Genomic DNA, 16,068 nt, shown 5'->3' with positions numbered 1-16,068 from the left:
GCGTGGATGATGATGGTGTACTAACTTGTACTTCTTTTTTTTTTTTTTTTTTTTTTTTTTTGGGGTACGCGGGCCTCTCACTGCTGTGGCCTCTCCCGTTGCGGAGCACAGGCTCCAGACGCGCAGGCTCAGAGGCCATGGCTCACGGGCCCAGCCGCTCTGCGGCATGTGGGATCTTCCCGGACTGGGGCATGAACTCGTGTCCCCTGCATTGGCAGGCGGACTCTCAACCACTGAGCCACCAGGGAAGCCCCTGTACTGCTTTTTTCTACAGATACTCCGAAACCCTTACAATTCTAATTTTATTTTCATATTATATTTGGCTTATATGCTATGTCCAATTACTTGGGTATATCCTTGATTTCATCTTCTAAATAAGTCTCCAACCTGGCATTCTTGTGTTCCTTTATTCATTCATCAATGACCCATTGAACACTTAGTATGTCCCAGGCATGGGGCTGGGGGACAGTGAAGTTAATTTAAAAAAAAATAAACAAACAAAATCTCATCCCCAAATGGAAGACAGACAATGAGGCAAGGTTTACAGTAAAGTGTGATAACTCTGTCCTCTTCTTTATCCTTATTGCAGTTTTTTGGCAGGGAGGGAGGCATTGTTCAGATCCTCAATATTTTTCACTTCAACTATAGCCAAAGCTTTTTTTCCTAGCCTTTCTTTCTAAGAGTGTTTCTTTTTAAATTATGGTTCAAACTTCATGAGATCAATTTAGTAGATCATGGCCATTGGATTTTCAGAATAGAATGGACCGACCAGAGTAGAAAATCTCAGAGTATGTCTAGCACAGTAAGGGTAAGCACTTTTTTGTGGAACTTATGTTTCCACTTCCATTTTATATGTCTGTGCATGTGTATACTGGGCCATGATGAACGTGAATTTCTTACTATGCCTTACAGTCCAAAAAACTTTGAAAGATTTTTTAGTCCCTACTTCATATTACAGACAAGAGTTATCTATTTAAGTGCTTTCATCAAGCTGCATTCCCAGAGCTCTGTCCATGCATATTCACCTCCATGTCTTTGCACATGTGTTTCTCTGCCTAGGATGACTGGTCCTCCCCTTTGCCCACTTGCTAACTTCTACTCTAAGTTGAAGACCCATCTTAGATGCTTTCTCCTCTGTGTAGCTTTCCATGGAAGACACTTCCATTTATGTTGAAACTCTCTAAGCTGTCCTCCTTTCAGCACTTTTACCTACCCCTATGGAAGAAATGACTGTGTTGTAATTGCTCTTTTACCTGCTTGTCTTTTCCACCAGACTGTAAGTTCCTTGAAGACAGGGGCATTGTATTACTCACCTTGTGTAACCTGTGCTGAGCTGTATCTGGTTCTTATAGGTGCTTGATAACTTTATTAAATGAATAAAGTCATATTAAGGCAAGAATAAGATAAAATAGCCCTACCCTGTAGAGTGAAAGTTAATCTGTTTCCTTATACAGCAGATTATTAAGCAGTGGCTAGTTCTTCTGCATGGTCTCTGGATTTTCAGAGCAGGATAGCTCTCATCCATCTACAAACATGTCCGTCTTATTCATCTTTATGTGTTCAGGATCTAAGACAGTGCCTGAGAAGTAGTAACCAGCCAGTAATGCATGTGGGTTGGAAAATACTGCTTATAGACAAAGGTATTTCTTTCCCTTTTCAGTGTGGGCAGTGTCTGCTTTTGATTGGAATGTCATGATTTTGGTTTTTAAGAACAGGTACAAAGAGAATTTGTGGTCTAGACAGACATGGAGTGTTCCTGTCTCCTAGTAATCCTGACCTCCCATAACCTGCCTGAGGCCCGGGAAGCTTCCTCCATCATGCTTTTCCACTTATCCCTGGGCCAGCAGTCTCTGTCACCTACCCGCACCCAGGGGACAGGCACTAGGCTTGGACCACCACATGCTGAAAGTAAGCAGGCTGCACCTTGGGAACTTTCAGGACTCTGGTTCCCTTGTCAGTTTCCCAGACCTCCCTAAGGAACAAACGGAAACACACCTTCTCACTTCTGCCCAGGACTCGCTGCATCCTCTAGGAGGGGAGACTGTGTCCTTACAGGTGCCTGGTACTTGAAGACACTCAGAGTTGTAAGTTGAACCGCACTGAAAGGAATCCAGGCCATGAAACGACCCCCCTCTTTTCCTAAATCAGAGATGGTCAGTGGCAGAAATTTTTACCCTTAGAAGCTTTGGCTGAGATTTTTTCTTTTTCCCTTTAAAACACAAATGCACGGGACTTTCCTGGGGGCACCGTGCTTAGGAGTCCACCTGCCGATGCAGGGGACACGAGTTCGATCCCTGGTCCGGGAAGATCCCACATGCCTCAGAGCAACTAAGCCCATGCGCCACAACTACTGAGCCTGCACTCTAGAGCCCGCGAGCCACAACTACTGAGCCCGTGTGCCACAACTACTGAAGCCTGCGCACCTAGAGCCTGTGCTCAGCAACAAGAGAAGCCACTGCAATGAGAAGCCCGTGCACTGCAACAGAGAGTAGCTCCTGCTTGCCACAACTAGAGAAAGCCCGCACACAGCAACGAAGACCCAATACAGCCAAAAATAAATAAATAAAAACAAAACAAAACACAAATGCACTTACGTTAGTGAGTTTCCCTTGTGTTTTCCAAGAGTAAGTTCTTTAAGTGGAAAGATAGCCTAGGACCTTGGCTTCTTAAAGGGCTGAGCCTAGGGGCCAGCAGTGGCTGGGGAGGGCCCAGGCAGGTGACAGTAAATACCTACTTAGCAACTTTGACCAAGTTTTATCCTTCTTATACCTCCGTCTCTCCCCTTCACCTTACAGCCAGTTTAGGGTTAGGATGTCTGGGAAGAAGAGGAGGCCTGGGAGCAAATATTCCCTCTTGTTTCCCATGCCACCTATGCCCCTTTCAGAATGTAGAAGAGAAGAGAGGCCTGAAAATCTTAAAAAGGTCGTCCGCCCATTCCAGCCGTGCAGATAGTTACTGAATGTGTGTAAACATGGTGGTTACTGGTCTAGGCACTGGAGATTATAGCAGTGAACAGAGCAGCCAAAGCCCCACACCTTTTGGAGAGAAAATTCTCATACTCTCCTGGCCTGCATGTTTGTAACTTAATAGTATTGGTTTGAGACAACTAACCCCTGAGACATATCATGATGCTGTAATAAGGGCTCTGAACATGGAATCTGAAGATCTGGATTTAAATTCTTACTCTCTCTACCTGTGTACCTTGGGCCAAATATCATACCTCTTCACACTTCCGAATTTCCCCTTCTGCCATACAAGACAGTGATGCCCTCCTCGCAGATGTGTTATGATATAAACAGGTAAAGCAGCTGACGTAGCATCTGGCACATAGTGGGCACGCAATAATGAGGTATCTTTCTTCAGTTTTTCTCACTCTGGAGTGACAATACCTGGCACAAAGTAGGAGCTTTATAAATGGAAGTTCCCTGAGTTACTGTCCAGGAGAACTGTCTTCCCTTTGCATAGGCAGTCGGAGAAGAACCCCAGGCTTCTGGACTTTATCTGCCGTCCATGGATCTGCCCTAAATTTCCTTCCCCGATACTCTTTTACAGAACACAGGATTCACTGCTTTAAGGTTCTGTACAGATTGTGGTCAGAAACAACCTCATGATCTGGTTAGATGAACTCCATGCTAAGAGATTGTCAAGTGTCAGGTTAAGGATCTGACTTTGGAATTGGATGCCATCCAGGCCTCGCACAGACAAGCCGCTGACAATCACAGCCCCTTCAAGTGCTGACCTGGTGTGACCTACCCTGGACCCCACATTCTGACTGTTACAGAGGTCAGCATTCTGCTTTGGAGAAAGACTCCTGGACTCTCAGTCTCCAGGGAAGCCTGGAACGGGAGGATAAAGATCAAAGAAGCGAGTGGAACTCAACTCATGATTTTTCCAGTTCTGGAAAAAGAGGAGGAAGCACTTGGTGGGAATAAAAATCAAAGATAAGAGAACATTTTGTACTTAAGGTGCTGGTTAGTAAGTTCTCCAGCGGATAGCCAGAAGATGGGAGGAGCTGTGTTTGCCCTTTGTGGGGGTGGTTCTCTCCAGGGCTCCGGCCGCTGCTCTCTTCCTAGCTTGTAAAAATAGTGGTAACTTTGTTCCAGGTCTTTTCTTGGCTCCAGCAGCCCAGCTGTCCTGAACTGGCAGTAACAACCTGATTTCTGTCTCAGGCCCTCCCTCCTAGTTGTTCTTCTTTATCAGACCAGCTTCTGATTCTCCATCACATCCTGAAGCCAGGCTGTCTCCTCCAGGAGCCTTCCCTGACTCCCCCAAGCTGACTTAAACCCTCCTTCCTCTCGCTCCCGTGATGCCTGGGACTTGCCTTGTTTACAGTACACGTCACCCAGGTTTATGTGCGCAACTTTGTCTCATTTACAAGTCTGTGAACTCTTCGAGAGTGAGCCCCGTGCCATTTCATTCTTATATCCCAGCAACCAGCACAGTGTTTTGCGTGTGACACGTGCATATTTAGTGAATGAGTGAATGAATGGCATCCCCTGCGTGAGGGATGGATATTCAACTGAGAAGTAGAGTAACCTCTCGTTACAGAGGCGGCTGCCCTGTACATTAGGTGTACCTGGCTCAGTTCTCCATGAAGCGAAAGAATTGTTCTGAGCGCTCCCTGATCCAGTCCTGGGTGTCTGGAAACTCGTGTCCTTTGTGCTCCCATCATGTTAGCAGGTGTTGGCCAAGAGCAAGTGTTGTGCCTAGGTTTAGCATCACTCTGATTCCAGATACTGGGTTCTTTGCCAGATGTTGATTTGGCTTAAATTGCTCATCTGAGTTTCAGAATCAAACCAAATTGAGGATTTTGAATTTCTCCCTCCCCTCCCTTGCCCTCCTCTCTCCTCTTCCTTCCTTCCTTTCTTATAGCAGAAAAATTGGTTTAGCCCGTCTTGCAAAAGGAGCTTCTGGTTCATGCCCTCTTAGAGCAACACATAGTTAATTCCAGTGAGCAATAAACCTTGCCAACTTTTCATCTCACCATTGTCGGTGCTCTAGAAGCAACACTGATTCTCAAAGCAACTTTATACATACTATTATTTTGTTCCATTCGTTAAATGAAATAATGAGGCTCACAAAGACTACCTAACTGACCCAAAGTCACACGATTAGTAAGCGGTAAATGCATGATTAAACCCACACTGTCTGATTCCAGAGCTCACACTTCTAATCACTATGCCTTATGGAATGCGTATTGGTTACAGCGTGCTCCAGTCTACTCTTGAATTTGACACTTAAAGTAGCATTTGAGCGAGTAACAGGTATTAAAAAAAGAAAGTCTTTCAATAAATATTTATTGATGACCCACTTTACTAGTTGATGAGAGTATAAGGTGAATATGAGAGAGAACTGGACTTGTGGGAACTTGTAGTCTAGTAGAGAACAAACATTAAGTAAACAATGCAATTATATGTTCCAAGTATATAAGGCTTTGGAAAAATATGGAATGGGCCCAGAATTGAGACTTGAAGAATTATAAAAGGATTCCTAGAGGAAGTGATGTCTGTAATGTAACTGCAACATTTCCTGCCCTATTATTGCTTCCTGGTAAAATGGAATTCATTTACTTGTTGTAACTCTCCAACTTCAGTTAGGCTTTATTCCTAATAATAATAATAATAACAATATCACTAATAAAACAAGAATCACTACCCTTATTGGTACTACCTTTCGTGTGCCAAGTACTCTGCTGGACACTTCCTATACTTTATCTCTTGCTTCTCATGATGATCCTACAAGGCAGAGGTTATTTCCCATTCTGTACGTGAGGAAGCTCCATCACGTAGCTAGTATCGTGGCAAGATTTGAACCTGAGTCTGACTTCAGAGCTCTTGTTCTTTTTCTTTGTACCAGTGGTTCTCAACCAGGCGGGATTTTAACTCCCCATCCACAGGACATTTGACGCTATCTGGAGACATTTCTGTGATTGTCATTTGGAAAGGGGAACTCGTATGGCATGTGGTGGGCAGAGGCTAGGAGCGCTGCTAAATGTCCTACAGTACTCAGGGCAGCCCCACAGCAGAGAGTTATCCTGCCTTGAAGTGCTGGGAATGAGAAGCCCTACTCTAAACTGAAACCCTTCCAATGATAGTATTTCCCTTCATCAATTCAGTTTATTTCCATAGAAGCCAAAACACAGCCCCAGATAAGCGTCTTACTGATAAATTAGTACTTTGTCGAAATAGACTTTGTGAAATTAACTCTTCAGTGAAAATAGTTGTGAGATAAGCCAGTAGAGTGAAGACTTCAGACTAAGGAGTATAAGATGATTCCTGCCCCTTCCGTCTTACCCAGAGTCTAACACACGACCACTTGTCCAGCTTTCAGCACATCATGTACACTTGCCTCCTCCTTGCCTTTGGTCATGCTGTTCGCGCCGTTTGGGCTGAGCCCCGCTCCCCACCTAGACAGTCCTACTCATGTGTCAGCAGTCAGGCTAAATGTTACTTATACAGTGGAGCTGTCTCCAAACTGAACCCTGCTCTTAGAAACCAGGATTCACTCCTTCCTCTGTGTTTCTGCTACACTTTGACCTATTTCATTTTTCCCACCAAATCATGTTCACTCTGCCCATCTTTCAGCATGGGACCCACAGAGTCAGCCCCCCGTGAATCAGTGAGTTAATTAAGATAATAAAAGTGAGAGGATTTTGAAATATCCAAAACAAGGATTGCTAAATCCAGGTAGGGGAGCCTTTAAAAAATATATAGATACCTACGGCCTACCCGCGAAGGATCCTGAGTCTGAGTGTCTGGGGTGGGGCCGGGAAACCGATTATAGGAAGGAAGTTGTCACCTGGTGCCCAGAGGAGACGGTTTGTGGGACAGGTTGGCACTGGGCACACAGGTCAGAAGCAGAAGCGATGTGCAACTCTCAGGTAGACAAATCAGACCAAACCACAACTGTGCTGAGAAGGAGCCAGGCCCAGACTCAGACCGGAAACTGGGGGCAGGAGGGACTGTGTCCAACAAGAAAGAGAAGCTTGGATCCAAAGAGGCAGACGGTCTGTAAGGAGGGGGATTAGAAGAGCAGATAAAGTCTTGCCGGGGAATCTGGAAGGAGAAAAGCGGTGTCAGTGCCCAAGCAGATAGGGCGAGGATGACTCCGGGAGTTTCTGGATGTGAATCAGAAAGGGGGAGGAGGAGTTGGTTGGTGTGATTTTAAGGTTATTGTGTTAGACTGAGGTTTGGTTTAATGAGAACCAGTGTTGCCTGAGACCAGAGCAGTTGCATGAGCCTTGGTGAGGGGCAGAGGGGATGGGGGGAAGGACGGCCTTGGGTTTCCTGTCCCCAGACCCCAGGGCTTTCCTGGAACACTGTGCTTCTCTGGACTGTGAGGGATGAGCCTTAGCTGGGAGACCCGTCTTTTCTGTGGTCAGAAATCAGGGCTAAGTGCAGCCCTGCGGGGCTACAGCCCCCTCCTGCTGTCCTACCCCTCTCTAAATCTGTACCACACAACCCAGGATATGCCGCTATGAGCCTACCCTGAAATGGTTAACTTCTTTATTTTATATACAGACTCGTGTTTGGATAATGAGTGATCGTAGGCTTAAGAACTGAAAGGTTGCTTAAAGACTTTCTGTATCAAATTCTTCAATATGCAGATGAGAAAACTGAAGCCCAGAAAAACAGTGAGTCATCCAAGGTTACCCCAGCAAATTACCGTCAGAGTTGAATTTAGAAACTGAGCCTCCTAATTTATTGGTCAGGGGCCCTGCCCCTGTTATGCCACACCATCTCCAAATTAGGAAAAGGGAACGGTTTTGGGTATCTGGAACTCTATCCATCGTGGAAAATAAGAACAGGCAAGAAGTGGGTGTATTCACACCTGTGCTTATGTGTATGTGCAGCTGTATATGCATTGCATGTATATACATGTGTATGTGTGTATACATCCCTGTATGTGCGTGTACGTTATTCCATTCTACCCGTTATGTCCCATTTAATGGCTGCAGTCAGGATCCTGGCTGGCTATCAGATAGGTAAACTAGTTGTTCTAAGCCACTCATGAGTAAGTCTCTTCCATTTTGTGGTCACAGTCTGCATTAAGGGTCTCCCTCAAAAGCTGGTAATAATAAAAATGCCTGGCATTTCAAGTTCCTTCTGAAAAGTTCAAAGCAATTGTTTTTGTTTCAGTCTGTGCCCAGCTTTGCGCTGGGCACTTAACTAGTCAGTGTCATCAGCTCACAAACACACTGTGGGCTGCCATTGTTTTCTGCATTTAATATACAAGGATATCAAGGTTTAATAACTTGTTTCATTGTGACATTTCAGTAAATGATAAAGTTGGATCCTAGGTCCAAGTTTTTTTTACTCCAGAGCCTATGAGCTTTTTCCTGCTTGCCCTTCTAGTATATTTATGTATGTCTAGATATGTCTATGCATTTACTTACCTTAGCCTATAATTACACAAACTTATGTCTGTATCTAAAACGGAAGATAGAGCTTCTATTAAACATTCTTCCAGGTAGGTATGTTTCTAGATCCAATTTTTTTTTTTTTTTTTTTTTGCGGTACACGGGCCTCTCACTGTTGTGGCCTCTCCCGTTGCGGAGCACAGGCTCCGGACGCGCAGGCTCAGCAGCCATGGCTCACGCGCCTAGCCGCTCCGTGGCATGTGGGATCCTCCCAGACCAGGGCACAAACCCGTGTCCCCTGCATCGGCAGGTGGACTCTCAACCACTGTGCCACCAGGGAAGCCCTCTAGATCCATTTTATGGATGAGAGAGTTGAGGCCCAGATTGGGGAAGGGACTTAATAAAATATACTTCAAACAGCACACATGTTTGGGGCTCTCCCAGCCATGGGGAATAAGACCAGGCTCATTAGACCAGGCTGGCTATTTTTTGACTGTGGTGGAGAGATCAGTAATACTAAAGTTGATAATAATTTTGTTGATTATTTTTGTTGATTAATGTTGAAATGAATGTTGATATTAAACTTATCTGTGTAGTGACTTGCCACTTTCAAACCATCATCCTGGTATTTTTGCTTCCTTTAATGGTTGAGCAAATGGACACTCCAGTAGGTGAAGGGATTTGCTTAAGGATACAGGATGAGGAAGGATTGGATCCAAGACTGTAATGCTGATCTGTCTCTCCCCATCATTTCACATTTACTTTGGTGAAGGCATTTCATCAAACAGTGGAGCAAGTGCTTCCTTCTAAACAGAGCAGAGTGTGTTGACTCAGTGTGAGTTCCTGTGCCCAGAGGCCCTGATTTCAAGCAAATCTCTGACCAAACTCATCAGCTTCAGAACCTTATCTGGTATCCAGAGGGAATTTGTAACCAGAAGGTTCTACTTATTCACTCATGTATTAATATGTGACTGAAAAGATGAGCTGCTGTTTTCCTTTGCTGAGCTTGGGAACAAAAACAAAAACACACAGAATAACCCAGCCCCAGGTTCTGATACTGCCAACCACCTGTTAGGAGGACTTCCCACCCCAAGTTCAAAAGGTAGAAGACTGCTGGAAAAGTGTTTGTTTGGGGACCCAAAGTCTAAGATTGCACTTGCGTCACTGGCTGTGAGAGTAGGCTTACCCCAAAGGTCCACTGTTTTTCATGGCACAGAAACTCAGCACATGGTGCTTCACATCCATGTAATAACCCTGAGCGCTAATGTTTACTCTGGGGCTTGCACATCCGCAGCTGTTGGTGGGAAAATGCACATCTCCAGTCATCGCCCCTCCGCGGCAGCCTCACATCTGAACTGCTGTCTGCTTCCTTATCATCTCCCCACGGGCCTGGGTAATTTCCTTGTTTTCAATTTTCTCTTAACTAAGCATTCATATGAGTCATTATAAAGGGTGAAGAGAAAAAAAGATTGTTTTTTCCCTACACTGGGGATCTTGAGGATTGCCTCCTGGCATCCTGCAGCCAGTATAGATGTCTAGAGAAACTAAGAAAGAAAAATCATGCTGTGTGCTATGATGTAGGAATGTGACTTCTAACGACAGTGAAAATGAAAAATCTTGAGGTAACACAACAGTAATTAAGAACACATAACTGATTCAAATCCTGATTCCACTTCCTGTCCATGTGACCTTGGGAAGTCACTTGACACTTCTTGCCTCAGTTTTTTCCATCTGTGAAATGGGAATAATAATCGCACCCACCTCATAGAGTTGTTTGAAGAATAAATAAGCTAACATCTGTAAAGCACTTAGAACAGTGTCTGGTAGTGCTGTGTGTATTTAGGTATGACTAATGGGATCTCAGCAGATTTACATTATGAATGATAGCAGTGAGCAAGAGAAATTCAAAGATTCATTCCTTTATTTACCAAATACGTGATAGCTTCCTTTTACGTGCCAGGCATTGTTGTACGGGTGTTGGATATAGTAGTAAATAGAGACAAGTTCCTACTCTGTAGAGCTTCTATCTTGCTGCGGGTGTTCGTAACCTTACATATAAACATATATGTGTATATTTTTATATGTGCCGTATGCATGCATGCGTGTGTATGCACACACATGCACATGTATGGGCGTGTTTGTGCCTGTGCTTATGTGTGTCCACGTGTGTGCATTTGTTATACACTTCTGTATGACCATCCATGTATATATACATGTGTGTGTCTGTGTATATGTGTGCACAAATGTGCCTGTATCTGCATGCTCATAAATGTGTATGTATGTCTGAATGCTTGTGTGTATCCGTATATGTGTGTGTGCCAGTGTACACACACACACATATACATACACACTTGGGTATATGTGTTTATGCATGTGTGGGTATATGTGTGTATATATGTACGTGTATAGGCATGCATGTGTGTTTATCAGGTACTGCTAAGTGTTATGAGGGACAGGTCTGTGTAAAGCAATGGAGAGTGCCAGGAGTTGCTGCCAGTACAGAGAGTTCTGGAAAGTTTAATCCAGAGTGGTGACATTTGAGGAAGCAGACCTCAGTGAAGTGAGGGAACATTTTATGGTTTAAGAAGCAAGGTAGCAATTAATTCAATCAGCAGATATGTGTTAGGCCCATACTTGTATGGGCCTCAGATGCCATACAGGGCACTGGGGCTACCAGAGATGACCCAATCCTCTCTCTAGAGGAGCTTAGCAGCTGGTGGAGAAGGCAGACTTGTCATCAGAAAAATCTCATTGTAACCTGCATGCTGCTTTTCCCAGATGAGAAGGAAGTGTCACAAGAGGGCAGGGAATGGATCAACTAGCTCTGCCAGGACAAGTGAGAGAAACATCACCTAGGAGGTGGAAACGGGATAAGCATTTCAAGAGGCAGGAACAGAATGTGAAAAACTTTGGAGTGTGGAACGGCCTGACTTCATCAAGGAGCATTTCAGTATGGGAAGCTTGCTGTTCACGTGTGAGGGGAACAGTGAGAGATGGCCGGGAAATCAGAGCCGGTACTGTGGTGTGGGCTCTGAGCTCCCAGCTTTGCCACTGGTTATTAACAAGTTACTTAGCTGCTCAGTGCCTCAGAGTTCTCCTCTATAAATGGTAATGACAGTAGTACCTCGTCCGGTGGTTGCATTTTATAGACGCCTTCTCCTGACATATGGTGAGCCCTTAAGTGTTAGCTCTTCCAGGTCAGAAGCTCAAATATAAGAAGCCTAGAATTCCAAGTTAAGGAGGTTGGATGCTAAAATTAAGTTGGATCAACCCTATCTATTCAAATAGCTTCCTCAGCACTGATTGTCATGTGAAAACTATGTCAAGTGTTCTACATGAAGCATCTGCCTTGGGGAGTGCAGCTCTGGTTTGTGATACCAATGGGTGATAGTGCAAAGAAACAGTTAGAGCAGTAAAAAAAAAAAAAAAAAAAAAAAAAAATGCCAGCTCATTTTAAGCTTAGAACAAAACTGTTCACTTCAATGGAATGAAGCAGATGTTTATTTTCCCAGGCCCTGGGAATTCAGAAATAACCCACTTGCTGCCAGGGCTTTGCCCTCTACCTTTGCAATGTCACTTACTCAGCCTGCAGAAGCATAGCTGGAAGGGAAAGTGCATTTCCCCACCTCTCACTTCTGTATCTCAGCATCCTTTTTACTCATCCATCAGGCCTGAGGGTGAGCACTGCTACTTTTCACTGTCTCCTACCCACTCTGATCTTGGCCACTGTCTTTGTGAGAGGAGATTTTTCTCTGGTCCTGTCATCTCTCTTCAAATCCAAACACAGAATGTACAAAGTCTGCCCATGCTCACTGTAGTCTGAGCTGCTGAATATTCTTCCAGAGCCCTTTAGGATTTCTGTGCCCATACTTCTTTTTCTTTTTTTTTTTTTTTTTAACATCTTTATTGGAGTATAATTGCTTTACAGTGGTGTGTTAGTTTCTGCTTTATAACAAAGTAAATCAGTTATACATATACATATGCTCCCATATCTCTTCCCTCTTGTGTCTCCCTCCCTCCTACCCTCCCTATCCCACCCCTCTAGGTGGTCACAAACCACCTAGCTGATCTCCCTGTGCTATGCGGCTGCTTCCCACTAGCTATCTGTTTTCGTTTGGTAGTGTATATATGTTCATGCCACTCTCTCACTTTGTCACAGCTTACCCTTCCCTCTCCCCATATCCTCAAGTCCATGCTATAGTAGGTCTGTGTTGTGTCTTTATTCCCATCTTGCCCCTAGTTTCTTCATGACATCTTTTCTTCTTAGATTCCATATATATGTGTTAGCATACGGTATTTGTTTTTCTCTTTCTGACTTACTTCACTCTGTATGACAGACTCTAGGTCCATCCACCTCACTACAAATAACTCAATTCTGTTTCTTTTTATGGCTGAGTAGTATTCCATTGTATATATGTACCACATCTACTTTATCCATTCATCTGTTGATGGACACTTAGGTTGCTTCCATGTCCTGGCTATTGTAAATAGAGCTGCAATGAACATTTTGGTACATGACTCTTTTTGAATTATGGTTTTCTCAGGGTATATGCCCAGTAGTGGGATTGCTGGGTCATGTGGTAGTTCTATTTGTAGTTTTTTAAGGAACCTCCATACTGTTCTCCATAGTGGCTGTATCAAATTACATTCCCACCAACAGTGCAAGAGGGTTCCCTTTTCTCTACACCCTCTCCAGCATTTACTGTTTCTAGATTTTTTGATGATGGCCATTCTGACTGGTGTGAGATGATATCTCATTGTAGTTTTGATTTGCATTTCTCTAATGATTAATGATGTTGAGCATTCTTTCAGGTGTTTGTTGGCAATCTGTATATCTTCTTTGGAGAAATGTCTATTTAGGTCTTCTGCCCATTTTTGGATTGGGTTGTTTGTTTTGTTGTTATTAAGCTGCATGAGCTGCTTGTAAATTTTGGAGATTAGTCCTTTGTCAGTTGCTTCATTTGCAAATATTTTCTCCCATTCTGAGGGTTGTCTTTTGGTCTTGTTTATGGTTTCCTTTGCTGTGCAAAAGCTTTGAAGTTTCATTAGGTCCCATTTGTTTATTTTTGTTTTTATTTCCATTTCTCTAGGAGGTGGGTCAAAAAGGATCTTGCTGTGATTTATGTCATAGAGTGTTCTGCCTATGTTTTCCTCTAAGAGTTTGATAGTGTCTGGCCTTACATTTAGGTCTTTAATCCATTTTGAGTTTATTTTTGTGTATGGTGTTAGGGAGTGTTCTAATTTGATTCTTTTACATGTAGCTGTCCAGTTTTCCTAGCACCACTTATTGAAGAGGCTGTCTTTTCTCCACTGTATATTCTTGCCTCCTTTATCAAAGTTAAGGTGACCATATGTGCGTGGGTTTATCTCTGTGTGCCCATACTTCTGAATGTTCCATCTTCATTTTGTTGGTGGCAATGACAAATTTTCCCACATAACTTCCTTCTGTTCCCATTTTGGTTAGAAATTACTATTTACTGAACACTGAGAATGGAAAATTCATAGAGGGGCAACGTGAGAAAATACGTTATTTACACTATTTCCAATTACCCATAGTAAATCGAAATCATAATACAGATAATCCAAAAAAGTGAGTATTTTAATTTGAACATAGTTAGGTTTTTGCTTCGCTTGTTTGTACATCTGATTTCTGTCCTTATTTACATATTGTAGTGGTTTTCAAATTTGAGTATGCATAGTCAATTAGGGAATTAGTTAAAATGCAGATTTTTGGGTCCCTGCACCCACCACTATGACAGATTCACACCAGTAAGTTTGACGGGGGCCTGAACACCTGCCTTGTCTCCGGTGCCCACATGATCCTAATGAACTTCACCACTAATGCCTTAACAGATGTGGGAGGGCTGGTCTAAACTCAAGTTGGTTACAGTCAAAAGTCATCCGTGTGTAATCCAGAAAGAACAAAACTGAGTCCAGGCTAATTGAAAGACTGCATTTTAAAATTTTTTATTTCAAAAGCAGAGCAATAAAGAGCTCTTCCAATCTGGTACACTTACCATGAGCTGGGTGCCACTTAAGCGTTTACCTAGACAGCACTTGATATGGGCAACAACTATGGCTGTGTACATTCTCCCCACCCCCATGTAAGGGCCACAGTGAGACTTACCTTGGTTCAGGCATGTGGGTGGGATGGGAGGAGAATCTCGAAGGTCTGTCTGACTCTAGGTCTCCTGTTCTTACCCTCAGATAGCTTCAGCCAAGCCTCTGTTAACTGAATTAGCCATGGACAATTTGTTTTGAATGTTCAATAAACAGAAAACATGGAGCATCTTTGGATCAAATGCTCAGGTCTAGGGAAAACTGTTTGTTTTAAAGAGATTGTGTTAGGCTGTTAAGCTGTATTGTTACAGTTTCCTGGGCTGAATTTAGCCTAGAGAGTTAAAAGTATGCCAGCCTTGTGACTCACCACTGTGAAAACTGAGGGTGGGTGTGGACTCCGCCACCAGTATCAGTAACATGAGTGAAGACTCTATACACCTTTTATATTCAGGCCTCTCACCACTGAAAGTTGTAAAGAAAAACCCACATAGTTCAGTTCTGCGAAATGCATTAAATATTCTGGAATAATTTGACTCTTATTCACAAAATGTCTGCTTTACTGTGGTGTAACCTTATTGCCCAGCCTAATGCATGTGGGCTAATAATTCTTTCCCCATGTGCATATCTCTAAATGTAACACATAGGCAATAACATTTAGACATTTAAGTAGATGATTATATTACTGTCTCCCCCACTTAGACTTTGAGCTTCCTGTGGGCGTTGTATCTGGTCATATTCATCTCTGTAACTTCAGACCCCAGCACTTAACCCAGGAAGCATATGCATGAGTTAATGTTTTCGTCTATAAACAACATGCTGTAGCAAAGTCAATGATATAAAGAAATAGAGATATAACATGAGGACTAAGTTCTATAGGAATTTGAAAAAGGGAGAAGTCTCTTTCAGTAGAAACATTAAGGCAAGGGAACAAAGATACTAATATTCCTTGAGTGACTTCAGCATGGCAGGAATGTGCTGGGTAGGCTCCTTGTATGATCTTCACATCAACCCCAGCCGCTTGTTCAAGGTCACACGACTAGTAATGAGAACCCCAGAACGTCAGCCGCCTTTGGGGAAGTGGGAGGGGTAACCTGTGAACTGTACCCAAAGTAATGGGTATCTTCTCCACTGGAAGCAATGAAATATAGAAGAGTCTGGTTGGAGAGAATAGCAATAGCATATGTGAAGGCACTGAAATGTGTTCAGAAATGGTAAGCGTTTCAATTTGGCCAAAACCTGTGATATCTATGAGAGGTTCCTGGAAGATGAGGCTGTCAAGGTCAAATAGGTGGGGAGAGAATGGCAGTACCTGAGCACCATGGTGCAAAGTCTTTGCTGCCCCTCTTTTCCCCAGGCATTGTCAAGCCACTGAAGGTGGTTTTAAGCAAGAGACTTATTCCACGCAGGACTTATGTATTTCTATTCACAATAGTTTGGGAAGAGGAAAGTGTGAAGGAGAAGGGGTAGCCTGAAATAGGGTTGAAAGGAAGACAGGGAATTTGACATCATCTTCTTCCTTCTCCTCCTCCCCTTCCCCCTCCTTCTTCTTCTTTCTAAATCCATTGATTAGGCAAGAGTTGTTTAAAATTTTGGATGCTCTTTATATTTCTTCTATCTACTACTAAATTAAATGTATGAAAGTATCTTTT

The 16,068-nt window shown here is 43.4% G+C and overlaps 1 protein-coding gene across 15 annotated transcripts in view; it reads left to right on the top strand.

Annotated features, from left to right (window-relative positions):
* Positions 1-16,068, top strand: part of FGGY (FGGY carbohydrate kinase domain containing) — a 433,125-nt gene that overhangs the window by 209,188 nt on the left and 207,869 nt on the right. The gene's annotated exons all lie outside the window — the stretch shown is intronic.

The sequence above is a fragment of the Tursiops truncatus genome, chromosome 1, assembly GCF_011762595.2.
Source record: "Tursiops truncatus isolate mTurTru1 chromosome 1, mTurTru1.mat.Y, whole genome shotgun sequence".
Taxonomy (NCBI): Eukaryota; Metazoa; Chordata; class Mammalia; order Artiodactyla; family Delphinidae; genus Tursiops; species Tursiops truncatus.
This window is presented reverse-complemented; position numbering and strand designations above follow the sequence as displayed.